The sequence below is a fragment of the Castor canadensis genome, chromosome 11 (genome assembly GCF_047511655.1).
Source record: "Castor canadensis chromosome 11, mCasCan1.hap1v2, whole genome shotgun sequence".
NCBI lineage: Eukaryota > Metazoa > Chordata > Mammalia > Rodentia > Castoridae > Castor > Castor canadensis.
This window is the reverse complement of record NC_133396.1, coordinates 143,066,781-143,094,120: the sequence shown is the minus strand read 5'-3', so window position 1 is coordinate 143,094,120 and position 27,340 is coordinate 143,066,781. Positions and strand designations below refer to the sequence as shown.

Sequence of the window (27,340 nt, the reverse complement as noted above, 5' to 3'; positions counted from 1 at the left end):
AACCAGAAATTTTCTTGAATAATTTCCATATTTCCAAAGGTTGAGGCTTATCATTAGACATCAGCATTGTAAAGACTAGGGGTAGACATTTTTTGTTAGGAACTGTTCAAGGTTTCGTATTTTGGGCACTAGACCTACACAGAGTGATCCTGGGTCTTGTGCTTTTTGTTTTGTTTTATCTTTGCTACAAAATCCCCCAGGCCCTACTGTGAGATAGTGTGCACTTAGCAGGGCATTACTTATATTTTCTCTTTATGTTCACATCTTCCTCTAACATGCATGTTGGACCAAGTAAATTGTTTTGAGATTGTTCTGATTCAGTATGACTTATTTGAGCTTTTGTTTTACTTACCTGGTTTTACTTACATAGTGTATAAGACACATTAATGACATTCTTGTTACAGATTAATAAAACCAGAGCCTTCAGTTTGACACCTAACTTGTGAATCCTCTATAGTTGTAACTGACTTTTGTGTATCAGAATTATTTTATAGTCTTTATTAGCTCCTGTATTGAGCTAAACAATAAGAAACATCCAATCTGCTTCTACAAGGGTCTGAAACCCCCATTTTCTCGATTCCTGATGTGCTAGGAAACCCTGTACTACATATAAAGCTGAAATTCCATAAGCCATAGAACAGGTTTCCTGCAGTTTTCTGGAACTGGCTAATCCTAGCTCACAAGAACTGGTTGTTAAATTTGTAGGAGTTTTGTAAGCTGCTTGTTAAATGTGATCTTTATTAGAAATTAAACCTTATAATTTACAATTAAGTAAATTATATTTAAAACAATGGCAATGCATACTCAAAACCTATTACCAATTATCGTTCAGTATTTTGCTTTTACCTGTGCTCTTGAGGTTATTTACAGTTTATTGTATCGTTATGGTGTAAGTTTTTCATAATAGTGTACTATTCTGTATCTCTTCCTAACCTACTGTTAGTCATGTTGAAATCAGCACAATGGAGTATTTACACCACAGCAATGGGCCATGCTACAGAGTAGTGTTTTTTCTGCCTAGATAGAGCTGGTTAGTTACAAAATGCTACTTTTGTAGGCATAGTCCTCCTGACCTGCAAAGCATACTCCTTCCTTCTTCCTAGTGATTTTTCATATTCAATAAGATAAGGTTTGTGCCTTGGTTATTGTCACAAATTTGATTTGTCCAGTTCACTCTTATAAGAAGGAAAATTGATTTTTTTAATTGAACCTAAGTAAATAACTACATGATAATGAAAAATAATGGAACCTAGTACCTAAAAACACTGATTATTTAATCATTGTTACCATCGTTTTGGGTAGTTTGTAAATAGTCTATTATATCTTACAGAATTATTTTTTCCATTTCCTGGTTTAAAATATATGCTAAGACTTTTCATGGAAAGTTTTCCCCCCTAAATTCTAAAGAGGAATGTTGGAATAATATACCACTTAAAGAATGTTTTGTTCCTGTTTGCATAAGATTGTCCTGCTAAATTGATGGTTAGAGATAGAAAGAAAAGGATTTTTCACCATATACCTTCTAAAAATCAAACACTGCCCACAATTAAATCAGTTCACTTCATCCCAGGAAATTATTTTTTTTTATTTTGCTGATCTTGGGCTAAGCAGTCTGATTTCATGAACTCATGAGTACAGGGTCCTGACCATACAGTCCATCATACACACTGGCAAGTGTGTAGCAATGACCAGGTGTCTGGTGATCCTAAGTCCGTCATACAAACTGATAGGTGTGTGGCAATGACCAGGAGTTTGGAAGACCTAAGTCCATCATACAGACTGACAGGTGTGTGGCAATGAAGCCAGATCCCACAGGCAAGCCTGCATTCTAAGTCTGTTCACTGAAATATTGACAGCTAAAGGGTACCTGCTTTAGTTCTTATGCATCTCTTTTTGAGGTTTCTTTTAAAAGTTTCTGTTTCTTTCCTGAACTTATAGTCTTTAGTCAAGCCTGAGGGAAAAGAAGAAACCATCTATTGAATAGCTTTGGCCATTTTATTGTAATAACCCACAGTTTGAATGGTGAAGACTAAGTCATCTGATTGTTTTCAGGGCCAGGTTCTTGTGTTCAGAAATTATAGAAATGAGACCAGACCAAGAGGAGTACAGGCAAGACTTTAATAGGACTTGTGCTCCAGCCAAACAGGTGACACAGCTCTGACCAAGAGCAGGTCAGGTGGCAGCTCCCTGAACAAAGTAAGATAGTTTCCTCCAGTAGATCCCATCAGGTTCCTTTATGTAAATAAGGGTGGAGAGGTCCAGTCCTGACTGGACAGTTGACTACTGACTCCTGGGTAGGGCAATATTTTCATGAGACTGACCCTTGCTTGCATCTGTGTGAGTAGCGTGTGTTTGTAGCTGTCTTATCTTTGACTCCAGGGCTGCGTGTTCAGTTTTGCTGTGAAATCATAAAACAGTCATGATTCCTGGCGGGGGGGGGCCTTCTCAGCCTCTGATTGTTCTATCCCCTTTTTTGGTGGTCCCAGACTACCTCATAATCCACGCATAGGGATTTAGTCAAAAATTTCTCTGGAGAAGGAGGGCATTCAATGTGGGCCTTTAATCATCCCTTAAAATCTTGCTGTATTTGTCATCAGTTGACAAGGATATTTTAAGCCTAGAAACAAAACCATTCTTGTTTTTAAATTTTTTCTAAGGAATCAATATATTGGAAGTTATTTGGCTAGTCTTTTATCTAAATTTGATACAGTGTGTGATGATGAAATTTGTGTAATAGGCCTGCAGAAACTTTTTATTTGCAGAACATATAGGAAGTTTGCAAGCCATTTTTTGGCTTTTAAAGTTGTCCTTAGGAAGCAAAGAGGTCAAGGAAACCCAGTGGGGTTTCTTTTTTAGCTTTTGCTACAAACCATCCTGTGCATAAAAACAACTTCAAGAGCTGCACACAGACAAGTACAGTCCTTTTCTACTTCTCCAGAATTTTTCTTCTTCACAGTTTAATTTTGATTGACTTGGAGTTGACCTAATTGTTGATGTTAACATTTATTTTTGTGGGAAATAGAAATGGTTTTAAATTCTTTGAAATTCACATTTGTTCCAATTTAAATGAAGTTCAGTGTGCAAAGATCCAGATTCAATAATTGTCCAGCTTCTTAAATAGAAAACAGAATTCTTTTAAGTTGCATTTTTGTTTTAAGGATTAATTTATAACTATAATCTAATTCCATAAAGTTAGGAAAGCAAGATTAGAAATACTCATACTTCATAAGCCTAGTGTAGCTATTGTCAATGTGGTAATTCTGCCCTGAAATTTTATCACATGTACATCTATGTTACTTAAAAATTTTAATCATAGTGTATGTACATTTTTTTTATTTGTGAGATACTAGGGTTTGGACTCAATGCCTCAAGCTTGCTAATCAAGATCTCTACAACATAAGCCATGTCCACAACCTTCTCCTATTTTGCCTGGGCCAGCCTCTGACTACAGTCCTCTTACCTCTGCCTCCCGAGTAGCTGAGATTATAAACATATGCCTACATACAATTTTGATTATGGATTTTTCCTCTTCATACCACGTCAAAAGTGTTTTTCATACTGCCATGAAGTCTTTGTAGCCATACTTTTTGATATTTGCTTAATGCAGAATCCTTCAAATAGGAAGCTCTCTTAGTACCTTTCAAACAAGGAACTGTTGACAAAAAATAAAATGTACACAAGTTTTTCAGGAGCATTGGTATTGTAAAAATGGGATGAACCATGAAGAGGTTGAAATGAAGACAGATTATCCCCTTGGCTAGCAGGGAGTGGTAAATGTATAAACATGGGCTGGACAATAGGAAAGCAATCAACTCCTTAATTTCTCGACCAGGTGTCCTGAGGAGTTGCCAGGTCTATTGCAAGTGAATTGCTTCTGTTATGGTAATAACAGAATTTAGAGATGATTTGCTTTGATCATAAATTGCAGGTGACTGAGGTCACTGTTATTCCTGGTGTCCTGTGTGCTTAGGGCCCAGTGATAAAGACAGGTAGAACTGCGTGTGTGAGTTGGAGGTGTGGAGAAGGGGGAAGAGAATGCCATTCTCTCGCCTCTCTATGGGGGAGGAAGATCCCCTTTCAATCTGCCAGTCAGGGAGGTCAGGCAAAAGTCCCTCAGTAACACTGCCCTGTGCTTATTGCTGCCCAGAATGAACCAGGAGTATGATTTGCTGCACACTGCAAGCATAAACTTGAGCGTGTTGAGCTGATGAGAAAGGACACCGTGAGAACAGTGGCTCTTCACATTGACTGCAAATCCAGTAATAACATCATTTAGCTTTTCATCTTAAAAGCCACCGGGATTAATTTTTAAATGTCTTATCATAGGTGTCAGGTAGAAATATAATTTCAAAACATCTTACAGAAATGTTGGCATTTCATATCCCTAATTGATAAAGTTGACCCAAAGGACCTTGAAAATTAGATCTTGTATTATTACCATAATTACCAAGCCCCCCGAAGTCCTATCTCATCCAAGTGAGTGGAGTCAACTAATTCCATTCCCATTTCCTTCACAGGACATGGCCTCTGAAGCTATTCCTCTGTCCTTCAAAGGCAGGCCTGATGTAAACCAATGCTACACCTCTGGATCCTCCTTTAGCCCCTGGCTTTGAAAGCACTTTGTCACTGCCTAACAATCCTTGTGCCTGGTCCATGTTCCTGCTAGACCTCTGCTTGTGGTTGAAGCAACATGGTAGCCAGCCTGGTGGTATGAAACACTGGTTTCTATAGTTTAATGCCTGTGATTCTTTGGGGTTTGGTTTGGTTTTTAAGAGATGGTATCTCACTATGTGACCGAGGTTGGTCTTGAACTCCTCTGGCTCAAGTGACCTTCCTGCGTCAGCCTCCCAAAGAGCTGGAAGTCCAGGCTTATGCCATTATGCCTGGCTCCTGGATTTATTTTACTTTATTCTTTTGCAGCTACTTTATGCTAGAGAGCTCCTAAGAGATTCTGTCCTACTCAGAATTAAATTCCATCTTCCATTGGCTGAAATAACAGGTGGCCCAGGCCATGTCTGACAAAGATAATAGTTCTGATCCCTGAAGTACCCATAAGTTTGGCTCTGAATTGAACTCCCATAAATACACCCTCTGGATCTTTACCATATAAAGTCAAGTATAAAGTAAATATTTACATTTACTTTGTGAACCTGAACCTTGGGTTCACAAAGGTGACAAAGTCTCTACCCTGATGGAGTTTCAGTCTAGCTGGGCGTATATGTTACTGAAGTAATCCCTCTGTAAGGGCAATACTACAGTGGTAGTGCTAGTACAGTGCAGTGGAGAGAGCATACTGCATGAATGCAATACTATGGGTGACACTCAAAAAAAACTCTAGGCATTCCCAAGGGAATTGGAAATGTATGTCCACACAAAAATGTGTACATGAATGTTCATGGCAGCATTCACAATAGCCAAAATGTAGAAGCAACCTATGTGCCCATCGATAGGTGAATGAACAAACAAAATGTAGTGCACCCATACAATGGAATACATTGAGCCATAAAAAGGAATGAAATACATGCTACATCACAGATGGATCTTAAAAACGTTCGTGAAATCCATATAGACAGAAAGTAGATCAATGATGTCAGGGAATGGAGATGGGTAAGAGAGGGATTGGAACAGGCTGCTAATAAAAACAGGGTTTCTTTCTGGGGTAGTGGGAATGTTCTGGAATTACTGGTTATGGTTGCAAAACATGGTGAGAATACTAAAAAAAGACCCTTTAAAATATGGATTTTATGTTCTGTGAATTATATCTTGATTTAAAAAAGTCTAGGAGTTAACTGTACTATTCTGTAATATAATCCTTGTCTGCAGAATCAGAAACCCTATTTCCCAGGATAAGTAAGTTAATGCATAGGACAGACAGCTGCAAGAGGTCACAGGAGCAGCTTCTCATGTTGTGATGTGCTGTACATCGTCTTATCACCCTTGTGTCTATGAAGCAGCTCTTCTGTGTGTTGCTGTTTGCAGGGGTCCACCAAGGGAATGTGGACTTGGGAGAAGTCCCTCAACTAGAGTCATGGCAAGGGGTGAAGGACTTCCCTGAGGCAAACTGCAGCCACACCTGGTCCCAGGCAAAACTGACAAGCCATATGACATTTATGTCTCTCCTGCCTCTCTTTTCTGGCCTGCCAGTCTCTTGGGCTTTGTCTCAGCATCTTGGCCTCCTGTGTTTCTCTAGTGATTAGTGTTTTTCCAAAATGAGCTCATCACATTAATCATACTAGGGTGTGAGTGGCCCTTCTAAACTTTATTTGTATCTTACAGGAAGACTAGAAGCAGCCAAGAGGGTGACAAGGAGGGTGGAGACAGAGGAAGTTACCCTGTTGTGACAGGTTCTCCCCGGCATCACCTGAAGTCACCTGATTCAGGGCCTGCCTGGCCTCCTCCCCTAAGGCCAGCCTAGAGGCTACTGCCCATATGAAAAACCTCAGGCATCCCCAGCAGAAGCCACAGGAGTGGTGGTGTTGCTGTCCTTAGTGACGCTAATGAGTCACTGCTGGGTCTGATTCTCTTCTCTGACTCAGCTTGAAACTTCTTTCAGTGAACAGGAAGCCAGTAACCACTGAAGTCAAAACCTCATAATGAAACTGTGGATGAGAAGCCAGTGGGTGTGTTTTAAGTTTTTATTCCCAACGTGAGAAGGGGACCCCTGGACCAACTGAGCTTCCCTGTCTTCTGCCAAGCAGAGTCTACAGTGGTAGAGGGTGATTCTGAACTGGGCTCTCCTTTTTCAAGAAACAAAATATCCTTCGGGAGTTTATGAAAACAGGCACCTGACAAGGAAAGCCACTGGAGTATGTAAATGGAGCAATGGGTTGGGAATGCAGGTGGGAGGGAAGGAGATGTGGGTCAAGGCTGGAGCAGTGCCAGACAAGGGCAGCCAGGAGGGCAGATGGGACCACAAATCAAGGTGCTCACATTGTTTTGGGAAATTTCCATTTCCTCATGGAATTCCTCAAGGGATGGAGCTGTGTGATCTCTGGGTGGCCCCTCTCTATCCAAAGGCCCCATGAGGCCATCACACACCAGCAGCTGAGCAGTGACCAGCACTCCCACCAGGACTGGGCACTCAGAACACTGTGATTTAACTCAGTGACTCAACCTTTGGGGCATGGAGACACTGTTACAGCTTTTTTTTCTTTATTCTGGGGGGAAGGAGAGATTCTTCTTCCTATCCTTTATAAGTGTTATTGTCAAAATAATTTAAAATTGGCTTCATTTTAAAATTAAAATGAAGAATTTCCTGTTTCCTGAAATGTTCCCTGAGGGTGGCACTAGGAATTGGGCTGTGTACTATGGGCTATCAGGGTGAAGGGAAGCCTTTGGTGCTGAGAGGAGGCTGCCAAAGAAGCACCTGTGCCTGCTTACTGCAGGCCAGGCCAGCATCTGGAGATATTTGATAGCATGCCCTCTCCCTGACTCATTGCTAATCAAAAATATGTTTTGCTTCTAATCCCTCTACCTCCAGTTTATCATTCGTCCTGCCACCAGAGTTAATTTCCTAAAACAGATTCTGTCAGGCCACTTCCCCTCTTCAACAATCTCTAGAGGGGCTTCCTGCTGCCTACATCAAGTCTGGCATCTTAATGGGGCAAAAACCACCTTTCCTGATTTAACCCTTTGTCCCTTTCTACTTTCAGCATCATTTATAAGTCGCACTTACAATTCCTGCTATACTGATTTTGGGTCATTTCTTGAACAACAAGAAATTGAAAAGCAGAGCTCAAACTGACTTACATAATGTGGGGAATTTTGTTCACTCTTAGATGAAAAAGTCCAGCACCAAAACATGCTCAGTCAAGCTTGAGCTAGCAGCTCAACAGTTTCCCCTAGGACTCAACTCCTCATTTATTATCTGACTCCCATGGTCCCAAGTGGTTACCTGCAGCACTCATGTCTCCACTATTTTGTTAGTGTCTCTGAAGAAAGAATGCTGTTGCTCCAGTGTTTCTGGCTGATATTCAGTCTGATTAGATATGTGTCATAGGTCTATTTGCTGCCTGCTGTGAAGTTTCCCTCTCCCTCAAGTTTCACAAATGGGGGGCAGTGGGGCTGTTGGGAAGGAGGACAGGAACCTGAGGAAGTGCCCTGTGTTGGTTCACCACACATCCTGCATCCTCAGTTCATGTTTTCTGTCCTGCTTTCACAGATCAGTTCTGCTAGGGCTTCACAGCTCTGCTGCTGTGCCTATTCTGTCCTGCTGAGATGTGTCTTCACTCCCTACTCTCTGAAGTACACCAGGATTCTTTCTCATATGTCATGACTTTTTTTTTGGTGCTGGGGATGAACCCAGGGCCTTCCACATACTGGGCAAGCACTATTCCACTGAGCTACACCACAGCCCAACTCTGCTTTCTATTATATCCAGGGGTTTATGTATTGGACTCCTTCAGGAGTCCTGAGTAGGAGATTTGTCCTTTTTCATTGTAGAGGCTTAAAAGTGTTTCATAAATGGTCATGTGTATCATTGTTGAGAGTTTACTGTGCAAAAGATACCTTGTTAAGAATTCTTCTCAGTGGAGTGCTTGCCTAATATATGTAATACCCTGGTTCCATCCCAGCACTGCAAACAAACAAACAAAAAAAGGCCCTGTTCTTACATAATAGTTTTTAATATACTTTAACCTTGGTAACAGCACTGTGAGGTAGAAACTATCATATCCAATTTACAGATGAGGAACCTGGAATTCAACAACATGTAAGTGGTGTGCGTAAGGTCACATTGTTAGCAAGACAGCATAGAGACTTGAACCTAGTTTTATTTGTTGTTTTTTTCCAAAGTTCATGTTCTTCAGCATGTCTGCAACTTTCCTGAAGATGACCTCTGCTGGAGGTGGTTCTCTAAAGAGGACATTGGAGGGTGGTAGGGCAGAGAGGGAGAGGAGCCTGGGGCTTTGTGAAAAGAGGGTTGGTATTGAGGGCCTGTGGGCAGAGGCACATTGGGCCCTGTTCAGGATGATCTGCAGGTACGGGCTTCCCCCAGGAAAGCAGTCGGGCAGAATCCTGAATGCTGATGAGAATGGCATCCAGAGGTCAAGGCCTCTATCTTTGTGGGGTCCTCAGAAACTGAGGTAGCCGAGCCATTTTATTGTCCTGAGGAAATGGAAGTTCGGGGCTACACAAAGCCCTGATAGGATAAAGAAATGGTGTGGAACAGCAGCCAGCAATGACCTAAGAGAAGGGATTTAGTCAGGAAGAGTCTGTGCTCATAACCTCTTTGTGTGGTCAGCTTGGTGGGCTTCCTGGCAGAAAGCTCGGGTCTCCTGAGAGAAGTCAAAGGCCTCCTGTTTGGAGGCTGGCACATTCCCTCAAAACTGAACCCCCTTTGCCAGCTTCCAGAGCCTCCTGGCTCAGGGGAGTGGAAGGAGAAGCCTTCCTGCTTGCCTGGATAGTCTAGCCCTTTCCTGACCTGCCCCTTTGGAGGTGGTCTTCCATTCCACCAAGAAGAGCAATCAGCCAGGTAAGGCATGCCAGTGGAGCCACCTCTGCTTCCTTCTACAAACTCGCAGTTGAAAAAACTGTCCCCTTTCCACTGTCCTCACTACTGAACATTTTTAGAAGTTACTTAAACATTGGCAAACACAAAGGAAAGCTTTTTATTCCTCTCCAACCACTGAAAGGAAACTGTGAATTAAAACCCCACATGAGTGGAGAAGAACAGCAGGAGCCCTAAAAGGTTGTGGCAGGGGGTGGACTGATGAAAGTATGTGGCTTGACAGGTGGGACCTGTCTCAGGCCATGGGTTGGGAATTGCAGAGGGTGAGTGAGGAAGAGAGATGAGACAGCTGAGGGACAAACTCAGGGGTAGGTGACAGTTCACAGGCAGGGGTCAGGTGCTGACCTGGGCAGGCAGGGGGCTCTAAGGAGGTGGCTGGAACCAGAGACCAACAGGGATGAAGTCATCACCCTCATGGGGGGAGGGCAGGGAGGAGAACAGCCTTTATTCTGTATTAAAATCCAACACACTACCTGCATGGAGTTTAAGTTTGGGTGAGTAACACCCCCATCCACAGGTGGGATCTGAGGCTCGGACCTCATACCTGCTGGTAATCCGGGCTCAGCTGCCTCTTGTCCTACTGGCAGTGGCCCCAGTCCTTGCCTTCCCTCCCAGTTCTCCCTTGACTGGGTCACCCCTTCTCTTCCACTTCCTTCCTCCTGTCATAACCGGGTGGCCTGGGCCCTGCCTCCTGAGTCCCTGGCAAGGTGACGCCCTCAGTGAAGGACTGCAGGGCGGGTCCCTCCTAATCTTGTCCTCGCACAACCCTGGTGACAAACCGCACAGGGTGGCTCTCAAAAGCAGTGCAGCTGCTACGGGGAGATAGCCAGAACCCGGCCAGAACTGGGTCAGAACCAGGCTGGGCCACAGCCGAGTGGGCTTCTCAGCAGCAACCATTAGGTGCCAGAACCCTGACTGGAGGATTCAAACTGGAGGTGTGGAGTTAGGGATGAGGTGTCAGGAAACCTGGCCTAGTCACGAACCAAGCACTTACCTAGCTCCTTTGCTCTCTTTGAGTCTTGGCTGTTCGTCTAAAAAATGGAATAATATATTATTAATATGTATTAATTAACTAATTAATACATATTAATATATATGCCCTCTTCTTAACATGGTCCTTAATTTGTGGACCGTGGTGAGTCAACTCCTTTTGGGTCCTGCCCCACTGTTGCCATATGGCGCTGATCTTGTCCTCTGTTTTCTCATTTGGGCAGGACTGCTACAGAGCCTCCCTCATTGGGCCAAGTTCAGCCTGCAATGTGGGATTTATCACAAGTTGCTCAACAAGTGTCACCTGTCTTTGTCACCAAATGGGACAATTTTGTGCAAGCATTTGTAAACTGTGGTGTGTTCTTTGAAAATGTAGGGCAGTACTTGTGTGTGGAAAGGTTGAAATTCTGGGTTCTAGTGGCTTTTTGTAAGGAGAACCCCTCCAGTACTTTCTGTCCCCCAGAAGTTCCCCTTTGCTCCCACATCCTTGTGGGAGTCTCATGGAAGGCCTCTTCCAAGTTTGATTCACTGTTTCTTCTCCTCTCTGCCACTCCAAACCCCACTTCCTATAGAGCCCAAGTCAATTCCCCAAAGAAGTCTGGTGTTACTAGTCTATCCTCTGTAGTCTTTCTCCTGTGACTTACTTGTAACCAGTCCTGAGACGATTACAGTCCTAGTCTATAACCAGACCAGAAGAAATCATCTCCCCACAGTCCTTGATCAACCTATTTAAGAAGCAGGCCAAGTTTTATTCCACTTTTCAGATGAACAACCAAGGCTCAAAGACAGCGAGGAATCAAGTGAGTTGGTTCTGCTTATGACTAGACCAGTGCTGATAGATTCAGACTGAGTCCAAGGCTGCCTGAGCTCTGTGACCTTGGAAACTTGACCTTGCTGTACTTCAATGTATTTATCTGGAAAATGGGAAGTAACAGTAACTACTTGGGTTGCTAGGATCAAATGAGAACAGATTTCTGCATGGTCAGGGTGGCGCTCAGCACATGGTAAGTGCTCAGTGGAGGTTCAATCGGTTTTTATGCCTCCCTGTGAGGGTAAGCTGTCTCTTTTCTCACCATATCATGACTTGTGCTATACATGTATTGAATACTCAATAAATACCTCATTTTGGGTATTTGTAGGTTTTCAGGATGAGTTGTTTTACAAAGATGGCGTGTTGCTTCTCTTTATTTTTACAGGGGAGGGAGCTAAGTTTTAACACTTAACTCTGGATGGTGTTGGGTGCTTTTATCTCAGTTAACTTTATTGAGAAAATCAAATCCCCAGGGCCAGCATAATTATTCCCATTTTATCAGGGAAAAGTCTGGTGTTCAAAGAGAAGAACTGAACCAGGGTTACTCGGTGGCCAGAGCTGACTCCAAGATCTTGTTTCATTTTATTTATATTGTTTGTACCTTTTAGTCTCACTGTTTTTACACAGACTCTAAACTTTACTTTTATTTGCTCTCTAGGCTTGTGCTGCAAATTGGTGAATTGCCAGCTTATCACAAAAAATGCCCTGCAGGTGCAAAACACTTCCAAGAGGCCAACCCTTTAACTGAGGTTACTTTGATCCCTGTGATCTGTTAGTTATTTCTCTAAAGTTTGGTTATTTATCTTGAAATGGTTGACTTAAAGGCTTAATTTTATTTGCCACTTTAAAAGCACAATCCCCCAACTCTGCCAGTAGGACCAATTTTGTGCCCAAGGTCTATAGGCAGTTTCCTTATTTTAAGGATTCTGGATTCATAGGATTTTGAACTATAATGATCTTTTGGGAATGAATCTTTTGAGACTAGTGAGTCTATTGGGAAAGAAATTCCTTTGTAACAAAAGCAGCTGGTGCCAAAACAAATGATGAGCTGTGAAGTAGTCACAGGCACGTGCACTCATTCGTACACACAGTCACTCCTATGTCCAAGACCTTCAGGCAATGGTGAAGCTAGCACATTCCCTCTTACACCTTCCTTCTGCCATTGGCACAGCCCTGGTCTGCCTGCCACCAGGGCTCTGCTCTCTAACACCCTCCTCCAGGCCCTGGTGACAGAAGATCTGCCCTTTGTGTTGACGCTGCTGCCCGGCTGCATTCAACTTTGTGGAACATTTGCAACTGGGGAGGATGAAGGAGAATGGAGACTGTGCTCTCCTTGGTTAGAACTGATTAACCCTCTTTGGGGACATAAGATCAATAGGGGACCCCCATGTCTAGCAGCTATTCTTGGAACTGGAATTGGTCCTGTTTTACATTTCTATATTGGACTTTTACATAGATTAAGCAACCAGACTGACCATCATTGCACTAGGGAGAAAGTGATTACACTTTAATCAATAAGCTCAATATCTAAAAAAGAAGTACTCTTACTTATAAAACAAGGGAAGTGCCAGTACTCAAACGGAATAAATTAAATAGAGAATTGTTATAGCAACTTAGAAAACAGGTGTTTAAAAGGTCAGGTGTTTGGGGGCGGGGGGCGGGGGAGGAAGAGAGCAAGGGGTGGGGCCGGCCCTGTGTGGCCACTGAGCACAGGTGGGCCAGGTGGTCCCACACTCACCAGCCCAGCCCAGCTGCACAGCAGCTCAGGCTTAGTTCTGGTCTGGGATGTGCCATTGGGTGGAGATGAATCCAATAGCCTTGTGTTGAATAGGATGTAGGCTGCAGAATCAGGCTGGATTCAGGTCCTGACTTTGTCCACAGCTGGTCAACCTTGTTTTCCTCTCCTGGACAAGGTAGGGATGTACTCACTCAGGTTGGAATAAAAGCAAATTCAGTACCCAGCACCAAACATGGAACCCATTTGATGGCTGTTGTCGCTGCTGCTCTCAGTGATGACTGTTGAACGTGGGAAGCTTAGACTTTACAGAAAGTAAACTCCAGACCACACATCCCATGAGGGACAAAAGCCAAACACAGCCGTGGCTGCTAAGGCCAGCCAGGACGTCCTCTACTCCAGCACAGGGAAGCAGAAGAGTACCCTGGTGTCCTTGGCATGATGGGGTCTGCAGAGTGATCTGTGGAGTCACACCATGACATCCAGGCACGAGTGTTCAAAATGTTCTGAGTATCATTTTTCTGTCAAATCTATTTCACTGTGATGCCTCTAAAGCAAAATTTGGCTAAGTGACAAAATTAAAATGTGTACCAAACCCTGAAAAAAAAAAAAGGTCAGGTGTTGCTGATATGACACAGAATTTGGAGCCAGACAGATAAGCTTCAAATCTTGACTCTGTCACTGGATAGCAGTGTGACCTTGGGAAAATCAGGTATCCTCTCTGTGCTTCATTCATCGCATTTGTGATTGAGGATGATATTAGTACTATCTTTTGGGGTTTGTTATGAGACCTAGTCCCATAACAAATTTATGGAGCCTGCCTATCAGAGCCTTAGACTTTCTGGACACTCTCACAACTGCTATTTTTTAAAACTCAGGGCCTCGATCTAGCTAGGCAGATGTTCTCCCCTTGAGTCATGCCCCCAGCCTCCTTAATATTTTAGAGGCTGTTGTTTTTGAAAGCAAAGTCCATTTCCCTGAGTATCAAGAGATGGTCACCTGCCACACCCCAGCAACAGATGAGGGGCATTTCTACTTCAGGACCCTATTTTCTGGATGTGTGAGCTATGTGAATTCAGGCCTGAAGCATGTTAGCAAAGAAGAAATGTATAAAATAGAAGCTCGATGGTTTATTTGAGTTAAAATTTATCCCTCCCTTGTTTCCTCTCAAACACTAACTTTTTCCTTTTGCTCCAATTCTCCAGAATGTGTTTCTTTTTAGGCAATGGCCATTAACACCAGATGTGGGCCTCTTCAGACTCACAGCATGGCACATGCAGATGTGGGGAAGATGAAAATGCTCTTTGCTTTTCTAGTAAAGACAGAAATGTTTGAACTAGCACTGTTGGATTTTATCCAGTAATTGTGTCTGTCTTAAATGTCTTAACAGGAATTCCTAAGATGTATTTTTAACCTAATGGCCAGACGCTTAGTTTACAGTCTGTTGAATGGGACTACAGACCATTATGCTCTGTGCAGGAATTCTTTATGGTAGAATATTGTGGCTTTCAGATGATCTCATTTCCAGATCCTCCCTGCCTCAATCAACTTGACACATCTTGGCCAGTTTAGTTTCCTAGTGTTCCTCTGATGGGATCACTCTCCTTCTCATAAAACCTCAGTGACTCTCATTACTTATATATCAAATACACCATTAATTCGGCATCATTCAAAATATGTTCCATTTCTCCCACTAATCATATATGGTTAGTCTTAATTGTATATGTGTATATATTTATGCATTCTAGCCAACGAGACCCTATTTATTAAACACCTGTTGTGTGTAAGGTACAGTCTTAGACCCTGGGGCTTAAAGATAAATAAGATTTTTACTGTAGAGTAACTTATAGTTGAGTAGTGGAACTAGTCATTTGAGAAAAGATGGAGGTATCTTAAAGATGTGTTAAGTCCAACAGAGAAGCATTAGAGCCCACACTGTCCACTCCTGGATAAACCTCATGGTAAACAAGAGACCTAATGACTCTTTATTGGCTGTGAAGATTCCTCTCAGCCTCTCCTGATCTCCACCTCATGTGTTGTCACCGTCAGCAAGGACCAACTCTCAGTTCCCTATAGCACCTCTCTGAGACTTACCTGTCCCTTCTGCAGTTCAGGTTTTGCTGTCTCTCCTTGGGACTCCTGTCACCTTGTCTGTCTCAGGCCTGCCCCCCAGACAGCTTCCAGAGGGTCCTCTGCTACCCCACTCTGCTAGTGGCACCCAGTAGGCATCCTCTGCACATGAACTTTCTTGCCACAGAGTGAATCCTACTGCTGAGTGTGTGGCACCGGCCTGCCACTGTGACATCTGTGCTTGGGCTTTGGCACTTATATGCTTCCTGGGCCAAAGTCTCAAATGCTTTAGTCAGCCTGGCATGTAGGGGCAGTGTTGGCTCAAGGAGCTGTCCTGAAACCTCTCCATCCTCAGCTTCCATGACTTGAGTCAGTCTTCTATGGAAGACTAGGAAAGCCCCAGCCATCCCCCACCCCCAAGGGGACCTGAGAAGGTGGAGGTTTTTCTGCTTTTGGCTGCAGGAACCACAAGGAATTCGTTTGTTGGCTAGCTTCTGGGCTTCAGGCCTCACTTTCCTTCTTCCTCTTCCCACAGCTCCTTGCAGTTTGCAGCAAAGCTCTCTTGGCTTTGCTGCTTGCCCCTGGTTCTCATCCTACCTTGTTTTAACTTGACAGTAGAACTCTGGACAGCCCCTCTGAACTGCCTGCCTGCATACCATAGTTTGAATGTGGTTTATCCCCTCTGGAACTGATGTGGAAGTATAATCCCTGTTATGCATTTTTAGGTGGTGACTAGGGCTCTGCCCTCATGAGTGGATGAATCTATTAATGTGATTAATGGATTATTGGATTATTGGTGATGGTGGGGGGTGGATAGGTCTCTTGAATGCCTGCCATCTCTTACTATGTACTGCCCTGTGCTGCCAATGACTCTGACAGCAAACAGGCCGTCACCAGATGCAGCCCTTAACCTCCGGCCAGAACCATATGCTAGAATAAACCCATTTTCTTTATAACTTACCAATTCTATGCTTTTGTGTTATTAGCAACAGGAAACAGACTAAGTATAGCAGAGGGAGTGGAGGGTAGGAGGTTTAGACTTCATCCACAACCAACGGTGAGGCACAGAGTTTCAGTGGAAGTGTGGTATGGTCAGATCTGTGTTTTAGATTGACTGTCAACAGTGGGTTGCTAGAGGTGAGACTAAGAACCAACGTGAGAGATGAGGACTAGAATTTACCAAAGTCCTTCCCAATCCTTGACCTTGATAGTATGGGGCCCAGGTAGGCAGGTAAGAGGACCCTTGTTCCAGGATTGCACAGCCAGTTTTCTGACACTTCAGGGGACCCAGAAGGACAGGTCTCTGTCCTGGCTCAGTAGGACCAGGCCTCAGGCAGTAGAGGCCTCCTTATGACAGGTGGCTTCTTCCTAGCCTGGTCTGCTGAGAGGAGGGTATGGGAAGGGGACCAGCACTGTTTCATCCCACTTTAGGCCCCACACTGAGCAAACCTGGCTAGATATGTAAAGCCCAAGCCCAGAGGATGTGGTTTGGTTGTTCCTGGAAAAGATCTCTGAGTGGAAGGACATATCCATGTGAGGTTGACCCCTCTGCCAGGGTTACTCCCTAAAGCTGGGTACACTACACTCACACATGGGATTTCCATAGCTGTGGTCAGCCCAAAGAAGCCTGTAAACTTACAGTGTGATGGAGACAAGATGCTTCATTCATTCTCCTCAGACCTTCCTTGACCATCTGTAAAACACTCCTCCATCTTGTATGTAGTTCAAGAGGGGTAATTAATTTGTGTTTGTGAAGTCTCAGAGGTCCTCAGGTGGATGCCTCTGTGTGAACAACTGAGTGTTCTTCACAAGAATTGCAATCTTGGTTGGTGGTCAAGCTCCTATGGACTGCTGAGTGGGTAGACCAGTTTTCATATTCATATTTGTAAAGGATACTCACTTCTTGCCTGTTTCTTCTCTAAAAATCTCATTTAGGAAAAACTTTAAAATATGGAGCTATACAGAGAATAAAATAATGGATAGGCATGTACCCATAAACAAAAATTAGCAAATATTGACATTTTTCACAATTAACAATTTTTGTTAGTATCTTAATTTAATTTAATTTTTTGCAGTGATTGGGCACCTGGTGCATGCTAGGCAAGTGCTCTGCCACTGAACTACAGCCCTTAAAGTAGTTTTATCTAACAACATGCCAACAACATATGTAGACTTTAAACCTTGTTTGTTTTCAAATAAAACACTGTATATCCCCTATCTCACTCCTCCCTGTTAACCCTCAAATTTGTTTATCTGTCCCTACCCCCAAGGTGACCACCATCATGGGCATGGTTCCTGCTGTTTGTCTGTCTCCATGTGTATGACAGACCATGCCACAAAATGATGTGAGGGGTTAGAGATCTGCGTCTCCCGCTTGTGGCCCATGTCCTCTGGCTTCTTTGAGTCTCCGTCTCCTCATGTGTATCATGAAGGTTTTAGCCTGCAGCACTATTTTGTACCCCGGGGACCATGGTAAAATGTCTGGGCTCATAAGTGATGACAAATATTACCAACCATTTATGCTGTATCTCTTGTGTCTGTATGGAAAGCCTTAGAGAGCAGGGACTCTGTCCCTTTGTCATTGCCAGTGCCTCCTGGGTCAAGGTGGAGCTTGCTGATTGTTTCTTTGGAAGGCTTGCAATGCCCAGCCTACTTCCCAGCCTCAGGTCAGACACACCTCGGGGATGGTGCAGAAGCCAGTTCTGCTCCCAGTGCACCCAGAGAACAATGAGGGAAGCTGAGGATAGCAGCAGCTCCAAGAAGAGCTTTTGAATTCCCTTCCAAGTCTTTTCTAGAGTCTCCTAAATTCTCATAAAGTAGAGTGGGAGGCAGAGACGCAGCGCTGAGCCATTGGACTGGCTTTCTTTACAATCATGAAATATACCCTTGGGATCACAGGTGCATTTTTGTAAGACTGTACTCTCACCCGACTGTGTAAAATCTCACTTTGTAGTGAACCTCCCTGACCTCCAGGGTGGGGATGTCCTCTCTGGCAGGCAAGGAACAGCAGGGGGCACCAAACCTGCATGGTTCTGCTGGGAAGAGCGCCGCCCTGAGGCTCATGTTGCATTTAAGTCTGTTTGCTCAACACTGGACGTTTCTTCCTGCAGTTGCTTTGGATTCCCACAGGGACATGGCAGAGAGCATGCTTCCTTAAAGTGAAGAACCCGGCTTCAACTCTGGCCTCCAGGTGGCAGCAGAGGCCTTGCCTCACAGAGCTACCTCCCCTCCTTTGAATGCTTTTGTTCCTCTTCAGCCTGGGCCAGACTCCAGGATGGCAAAAGCATCTCCATCTCCTGGAACTAACCTGGGCTCCTCCAGCTCCTATTATTTGCTAAAGGGCTTTATAATATTTTAGTTTGTTTGCACGCAAGCTAAGAATAACTGTGAAGTTTCAGACTTGAGCATTAACGATCATCTAGTCCAGCATTTACTAAGCCTAGGTAATTTGTACTACACCTCCCCAGATGTTGACACGAAAATCTACACTCCAGATACATTTATATTGGCTTAATATTTTAACATTCACTCATGTAAAACTCAAATACATTGAATTTTAAAAAGTCCACTGCCATAAGTGGAAAATTAGTATTTTTCAAATACATATTAAGATAGTTAACATTAAAATAAAAACTCCCCACCCCCAGGTACTGCCTCTACAACCCCTTTATTTTGTATGCTTGGGTCCAAGCCAGAGAGTTGATGTGAATTTGATTCTCCCAAGTCTTGGTTTGCTGCAGAGCTGAGATTTAGCTGGGTGTGTTCCTCTCTGGCACATGACTAGGACTGGATACAGTTTGTTTACATCAGTAGATCTTTGGGATTTTTGTGGTATTAGGGTTTGAACTCAGAGCCTCTAATAAGCATGTACTCTACCACTTGAGCCCAGGGATGGTCTTTGACAAAGTTGTGAAGTAAGCAGTGTCCCTTTCTCTTTCAGTGTTTGTAGTAGCCTTCTTTTGACAGAGAGTAATTGTCATCTTTGTGGGGTACATTGTAAGGTTTTGGTACATTTATACACTGTGTGTTGATCAATTCACGGTATTCATGTTACCTATGATCTCAAACATTCATTATTTTTTTGTGATGAGAACACTCAAAATCCTCTTGTAGCTATTTTGAATTATACAAGACAGTATCATTAACTATTAACATTTTATTCTGTACAATAGAATATTAGAACGTATTCATCCTATCTGACTGAGACTTTGTACCCATTAACCAATTTTTCTTTATCCCCCTCACTCTTTCCCTTCCCATCCTCTGGCCATGATAATACTATTCTCTATTCTATGAGCTCAGGTTTTCAGATTCTACAGATGAATAAAGTCATGTAGATTTTGTGTTTCTGTGCCTAGCATATTTCACTTAGCATTATGTTCTCCAGATCCACCCATGTTGCCACAAATGACAGAATTTTGTGGGGTTTTCTTATAGCTGATTTTCATTATATGTGTTTATGTGTATTTATGTCTATCTGTCTATTAATCTAAAATTTTGTTCATTCATCTGTGGATGGACACCTCAGTTGATTCCCTTTCTTGGCTATTGTGAATAGTGCTGCAATGAACATGAGTGAAGATTTTTTTTGATATACTGATTTTGTATCCTTTTGATATATATCTAGTGGTGGGATTGGTTGATCATATGGTAATTCTCTCTATTTTTTTAAGGAACTGGTATACTGTTTTCCATAGTGGCTGTAATAATTTCCACACCGGCAACAGTGAGTAAGAGTTCCCCTGTCTCCACACCTTCACTAGTGTTTGCCACTCTGACTACAGCCACGTAACTGGCTGAGCCAGTATTTCATTGTGGTTTTGAGTTTCATTTCTCTGATGATTGGTCATGCTGAACATTTTTCATATACTTTTTGGCCATTTGAACATCTTTTGAGAAATGTCTATTCACATATTTTCCCCACTTTTTAATTGGATCATTTGTTGCCTTCTTGCATTTTTTGAACTCCTTATATATTCTGGATATTAATCCCCTGTTGGATAAATAGCTTGTGAATATTTTTCCCATTCTGTAGGTTGCCTCTTCACTCTGTTGATCGTTTTCTTTGCTGTGCAGCAGCTTTTTAGTTTGCTGTAATCCCATTTGTCTACTTTTGCTTTTGTTGCCTGTGTTTTAATGTTCTTGTCCCCAAATCCTTGACTAATGTAATAGTACATCAGTCCTCCATGTTTTCTTCTAGTAGTTTTATGGTTTGAGGCTTTACATGTAAGTCTTCAGTCACTTTGAGTTGATATATTTGTATTTTTTTGGGGGGTGTATTCCTGGGATTTGAACTCATGGCTTTGATCTTGCCAGGCAGGTGCTGTATCACTTGAGCCACACCCCAGCCTTGATTTTTGTTTGTGATGAGAGTCTTATCCTTCTACAGGTGGACATCCAGTTTTCCCATTTGTTTAAGAAAGTGTCCTCATCAAACGTGTTTGTGGCATCTTTGTTGGAAATCATGGGGCTGTAAGTGTGGACTTATTTCTGGGTTTTCTTTTATGTTTCATTGGTCTTTCTATCTTTTAAAATGCAGACATCATGCCCTTTTGGTTCCTATAGCTTAGTAGTGTGTTTTGAAGTTGGGTAGTGTGGTGCCTCCAGATTTGTTCTTTTTGCTCAAGTTGCTTTTCCAGCCTCCCTTTTAAACATTTTATTTTCTATTGCTGAGTGTGAAAGGTGAGTAAGACCCTGGGAAGAAGGGGGGCGGTCTGGATGGGGTCCTGACTGTCTCTGAGTTGCTTTCCAAGCAGTTTGCTCCCCTGCTGTTAGCAGTGAGCAGCGTTGTTGCGCTCTCCTAATAGGTGTATGCTCACTTACAATTTTATAATCCTCTGTAGCACCAATTATACTCATTATAGTGATTTTTTTGGGGCTGGGTGAGACTAGGGTTTGAACTCAGGGCTTCACACTTGCAAGGCAGGCACTGTACTGCTTAAGCCACACCTCCAGTCCTTATACTCATTATAAAGCGTGCATAAATAATAATTCAGAAAAGGCATGGTGAAGATAATATAACAGTATTTTATACTGTCTTGTTAATTGTGATTTTTTTTCTTATAGTCATTAGTTAATAATATCCCAAGCACAACTTATACTTAGGGTTAGACTTCATGTTACCAACAGTATATGCCAAGATAGTTTTCAAATATTGTAGTCTTCTTGGTAATTTTAAAACTTTGGCTCATTTATGAAATCTGGTTACATTGTTATACTGCCCCTGTAATATCACTGACTGAAGTCTGGTCAGGTCTGTGTTTCTTTCATCTTGTCTTACATTATTATTTCAATCTACACATTTTTTGGAAAACAATTTAAGCTTCTTGCCCATTTGGGGAATGTTTCAGTTAATTAAGTACTAGGTCCTCTCTGTAATTCCATTTAGTCAGGCTTGTCTGTGAAAGGTCACATTAGGCCACGGCATTACAGTGCGAAATGTATACTCTTCCCCCAGGATCCTTCAAGATCCTTATGACCCGATGATGGTTGGACCAAGTGAAGGTTTGAAGGTCATTGCTTAGAGTAAATAATAATAAAACTTAATTTATTATATACATTTTTAAATGTTTTGTTCCACATCTCTGGCTCATATTTTACAACTCACAAATATAGAGATACATTTCAAGTACTCTGGCCTCCTATTCAACTACAGCCTTACTGTCTGTCCACATCCATGGCCCTCTCACGAAACTGATCTCTGTTAAGAGGCTGAGGTGTCTTGTTCATCTTTATACTTCCAGCCCACTGCTGGAGACAGTGAGTTCTTAGATCATAAAGCAAAAGTGCTACCATGACAGGTCATGGCATTCTGCCTCAAGTTGGGTCTTCATAAGCCCTCATAGCCCCCTGAAGTGGGGCTGGCCCGGTCTCCTTCTTCAGACTCTAGGGACAGCCTGGCTCCCACATGAGTCTGCATGGCAGGAGCTGATGAGCCGTTCAGTGCTTGCCATGGACAGAAGAGTGCATAGCAGATGGAGTAGACTGCAAGCTTTGCAGCATATTTTTCTGCCCTCTGCCATCAGCCCACCTCCCCACCAGACAGTCTCTGGCAGTGCTAGTGCAAGGCCTCCCTTGGCTTTTTGGGATTCAGGAGTCACAGGTGTAAAGTTGATGGCTCCACCCACTCCCCCGTCCCTGCTCTGATTCAGTGACAGGGCAGGGAAGAGCTGACTGTGAAGTGGGGTAGGGAGTTTCACCTGGGTCTTGGAGAGGAGGACATTCTGCGTGTGGTGGTGACTAACCATCACTGTTCTGACTTCAGGATGTTTAGTTTATATGTTTCGTGATCTTTTGTGTTTCCTCCTCTGCTCTCTTGGCCTGGTGAGCACTATTTTAGGGAGTGGGATGACCCCCATGAGCCCTGAAGACCTAAGTTGCTATGGAGAGTAGGAAGTGGTACTGAGCAGACCTCACAGAGGCATCTGTTCTCAGGAAATTAGCCCTGGCATATGAGGAGTTACTGGGCTGGGAACCCATTTAACTGAGCTGTCCTATAAATGAGGGTACCACAGATTGGCATTTTCTACCCTGCTTTTCAGAGCATTTCTCTTTTGGGGGAAACAGATTCTTGTTTTTCTTTAAATTTCTGATCAAATCTTTGCTGGGATGTCATTACTGACAATTCAGAGATGTTGACTGCCATGGGGATGGGAGGTGGGTCTGAGGGGGCTAAGGACCATTGGGTAAATCCTTTCAACATAAACCCACAAATTAGAGCTGTCTTGACAACTGAGTAGTCTGTGGCAACTCATGTACCTTAGGCACTCATGCTTTATCATGTGCCACAGCCTTCTAAGCACTTCGGATGCATTATTACTTTAATAAACATTTACTGAGTGCAAAATGCTGGGGATGCAAGACAGACTTCATAGCTGTTCTCAGCCCAGTCTTGTTCTTTCAGCCTCTGTAACAACCCTGGGATGTCAGCAGGGTAGGAGGACCAGCTGCATTTCACCATGGGGAAGCTAAGGTTCAGATATGAAACCACTGTCCTGCACCACAGAAGGGACAGGCAGAAGAAACGAGGCTTTGGATTCCAGGCTCAGTCCTCCTTGGACTGTACAGAGAGCAACAGTGGTAAAGAGTGTCTCTTGAGATCTGGGTTTGGTGCCACAGGCTGGCTTTTCTAGTGCCACTAATTATGACACTTGTGATCTTGGCAGGTCATGCTGCTGCATCAGCCTCAATGCCATCATCTGTGAAAGGGGCTGGTAGTGACACCAGCTCCTTTGGGGCCAGTTGAAGGTGAAATGAGGTGACATTTAGAATGGTTAGCACAGCATTTGGCATAGACTAGGCACTTAAGCAGCAGGGATTAAGACGATGATGATTACGAGACCTGCCTGACTCTAGACATGGAGATGCTGACCAGGGAATCTTGTGTCTGTAACATATGGGACTTACCATCAACGGCCTCCACCATTCAGTGCCACTTCAGCCAAACCCTGTAAAACCTGTAGTCTGGACCCATTTGCAGAAATTGATTACTCACTTTGTTGACTGTGTTTATGTGAAGAAAGCAAAAACCCTTGCTATTAGTGTTAGTGTTACTATCATTATTCATTGTGATGACAACCACTGCTGTCACTGATTGCTATTGCTAACTTTTTTTTTGGTGGCTACCACTACTTGTTAAGTTTCCCTAGATAATACTTGAGACTCTCAGGGTGGGAGACTACTGCCCATGTATTTATTATAAAGAATAAGGGCCAGGTTTTTAAGGGTCTGTGATTTTGATTTTACGTCACTGATGGGGCATCTTTATTCTCTGATAGGGAATGGGACTTTTTTATTTTTACCTTTACCCTGTACAAAGATCCCTGTGAAGCAGACCACAGACCCCAAGAAAGTAAGATTACAATATGAAGAAGTTGAGGAGACCTAGTGCAGGGTTTTAAGATGTGAAAACAGTAGTTTAATAACAAGGTTTCTTCCTAAGAAGAAAAGTTACCAAGCTAAAATTCCAATGGCAAGTCTCCTTCACTGTGTGCACTTAGTTTTAGGCAGGCACAGGAGGAAGATCACGGTGACAGTGTTAGCATCTTTATGGGCCAGCCAAGATAGTCACTATGTGCTTCCTGGGACAGGGGCTCCTCACCACAGGGGCTGGGTAACTGGCTCTTTCATGCAGCCCTGCATCGTTCACCCCTATATAACAGACTGTCTCTTCTTTTGGCACGTTAGCTATGGGACTCACTGTGGGAAAGTTGATTTCAAACAACCTAATCCACAGAGCTGATCCTGGCTGGCAATTCTATTTTGTGAAGGTGCATAACATGAAATAGGATAATCAAAATACTGGGTGTCATGCAAATTCTTTTAGATTTTAACTTCTTTGTGTACTTCTCTCTTCTCCCTGCCTCACTTTTCTTACTTCCAAACACTAGATGTTGGGTTTGTGGCTGAGTGGAATTTCTCATACTGGTGCAGAGAATGAGGGACAAGAGAAACCTTCTCACTTGACTTGAGCTCTCTCTGGAGGTGTGCTTGGATAATTCAGGAATTTTATTTCTTTCCTTGGTTTTGTGATGTGTTGATTTAGGCCTAGGTCAAAATTAAGTTTAAGTACCTTTAATCTGTGCTACATCTCCTCCAACCAAAGGGGCTCAGATTTTTTTTAGATCTCTTTGAATTTTACCATGTTTTCCCCACACGTAAGTCACTGCTGAGGTATCTGTGCTGGTCTTGTTACTGTGGAAGTGCCTAGTTTTGTATGTGAAGGCATCTTTTCCTTGTGCTGCACTGGTTCATGGCATTGAGTCTGCCCTACAATTGTGTCTGCCCTGGGTCACTTCTGTGTTGGTGTTGTGTTGACCTGAAAAAGCCAATGGCCAGGGAGCCACTCGCTGTCCCGCTAACCAGAAGAATAGTGGATCTCAGCCCTGGCCACATATCAGTTACTTGGGAGCTATGAGACCCAACTGCATCTGCCCTCACCTTTAGAGTTCTTGTTATGTTAACCTGGAATGGGCTTAGGCTTTGTGCATTTCTCGAGATTCTGACATGGGTTGGGAGCTGAGACTCTGAAAACTCCAAGTTTCCAGGCCATCTCCATGGCTAGCTCAGTGGACTCCCAGGGAGGCTTTCTCTGACACTCTCCCTCAGGATCTTTTCTCTCTGCTCCCCAAAGTGCCCAGTCCCTGTGTCTTCTTCCTAGTGCTTATCCCCTGTGATATAGCATATTGTTAGTCTATCTTCCTTAAAAGCTTTTCCAAGTCAGGTACTGTATGCAGTCATATATGGATGAATGAATGAAACCACACACAAATTGGCCAAGAAGTCCCCACTTCAGTTTACAAGGCAGGTTGTCCCACAGTGGTGTCTTTTGATCTACACTGATTATGTCTTTTGTAGAGTCTTCTCTTGGGATGAGGCTACACACTTAAGTGTGTCAGAGCACCTAGTCCTGGGGATGCTTGAGCAGGGTTTGAAAACACAAGCATGTTTTGGGCTGTACAAAGAGCAGACACCAATGCCGGTGTCCTGAACTATCCACTACCACAGGGCATTAGAGATTCATCACCCCCTGCCCCCTGTCTCTCATGTTCCTGTGGCCAGGTGCTGAAGCACCAAGAAGATGCCAGGTCCCTCTTGAGGACAGGTGTTAAGGCATTGTTAGGCTTTCTTAGCCACAATTCAACCGCTCAACTCAGGTCAAGTGTTCCCTTGACGCCCTAAACTAGAATCTTGACCTGATAGCCCAGGTCTGATTACTGCATTGAAGAGACTGAACACAAGTAAGGTATATGCCAAACTACCTAGAATAGCAAGCTCTTCCCCAAAGGAGCATAGCATTCAATAGGAAGTTACTAGGGCACCTCATTGAAGATGCAGGTTTATCCCAGGGCTTATTCCCAAAGAGCCTTCTAGAGTACACCACCCAGAAGTAGACCCCATGTACCTAAGGACTTTGCTTTGCTCATCTTTGTATTGTCAGGGCATACAATGGTACAGGAGGCAGTAAGCACACTACATTACCAGCTAGAGAGATGGAGACTTCTTTTTAGCTCATCTCAGACCTCTGTACTGGGGATCACCTCAAACATGCACAGACACCGTCCCATCTGGGAAGGAGCTGTTTTACCCCAGAGAAGACTGCAGAACTTTAGGACAAGCTTTGAATACCTAATCCTCTCCCTTCCAACACCCTTAAACAAATACCTGGCTGAAGAGACGATGTGGAAGAGAAGTGAGCCAGGCAAAAGAGTACTTTTGCCAGCCTTTGTAATTACTCCCTGCTCAACAGAGGGCATCTGTCCTGTGTGTGACCAGGCAGCAGCATCACGACTCTTGTGTGGGCTTTCCCCATCCTTACTTACTTTAGGAGTTAAGGCTGTTGTAGCCTTCCCTGCACACTGCTACTTGAGTCATATTTGCTTTAAGAGTGAGCTTTTACAAGAAACATGGAGCAGGACCAAGGTCGGTTTCTGCAGCTGAGATGAGGATGTGGGGACAGTGATTCATAGTCTGCAGTGATACCTTCCAGCATGGTTGCCATGATGGTCAACTGACTGGGTCAGGTTCCCATGTTTGCTAAACATTTCTGGTGCTTCCAGATGATATAGGACTGAGTCTGTGGACTCACTAAGCAGGCAGTCTTTCCTAGTGTGAGTGGGCACCATCCAATCTGCCAGGAGTCTGAATAGAACAAAAGATAGAGGAAGAGAGAATTCTCCCTTTTTCTGTCCTACCACTTGAGCTGAGGCATCAGTCTCCTGCCTCAGCCTGAGACTTACACCATAAACTCCCCTGGTTCTTGGGCCTCAGACTAGGACTGCATCCATACCACCAGCTTTCCTTGTTCCCCAGCTTGCAGATACAGACCATGTGGCTCCTAAGCCTCCATAATCTCAAGAGCCAGTCCCTCAGCGGGGATGGGGGTGGGGGGGCAGATTATATGTATATGATTATATATGTGTATCTTTCCATGTGTGTATGTATATCAACATACACACACATGTAGATGTATTATTTGCTATGATTTGTCCCACCAAAACTCTCGTTGAGACTTGGTCTCCAATGTAATGGTTGTGGGGCCATTAAGAGGTGCTTTGAGTCACAAGGGGCCCGCCCACTTGAAAGGATTACTGTGTTCCTATGAGAATGGGTTAGTTATCATGAGAGCTGGTTGTTACAAAGCCAGTTAACTTCCTTGGGTGTCTCTAGCTTCCTTTCTTAGATGTGACTCTCTCCCACTTTCTGCTGTAAAGCTCTCACCACAAGC

General features: G+C 43.5%; 1 protein-coding gene across 1 annotated transcript in view; it reads left to right on the top strand.

Moving 5' to 3' along the window:
- The window catches only part of Cnih3 (cornichon family AMPA receptor auxiliary protein 3), a 228,087-nt gene that overhangs the window by 28,398 nt on the left and 172,349 nt on the right, over positions 1-27,340 (top strand). The window lies entirely within an intron of this gene.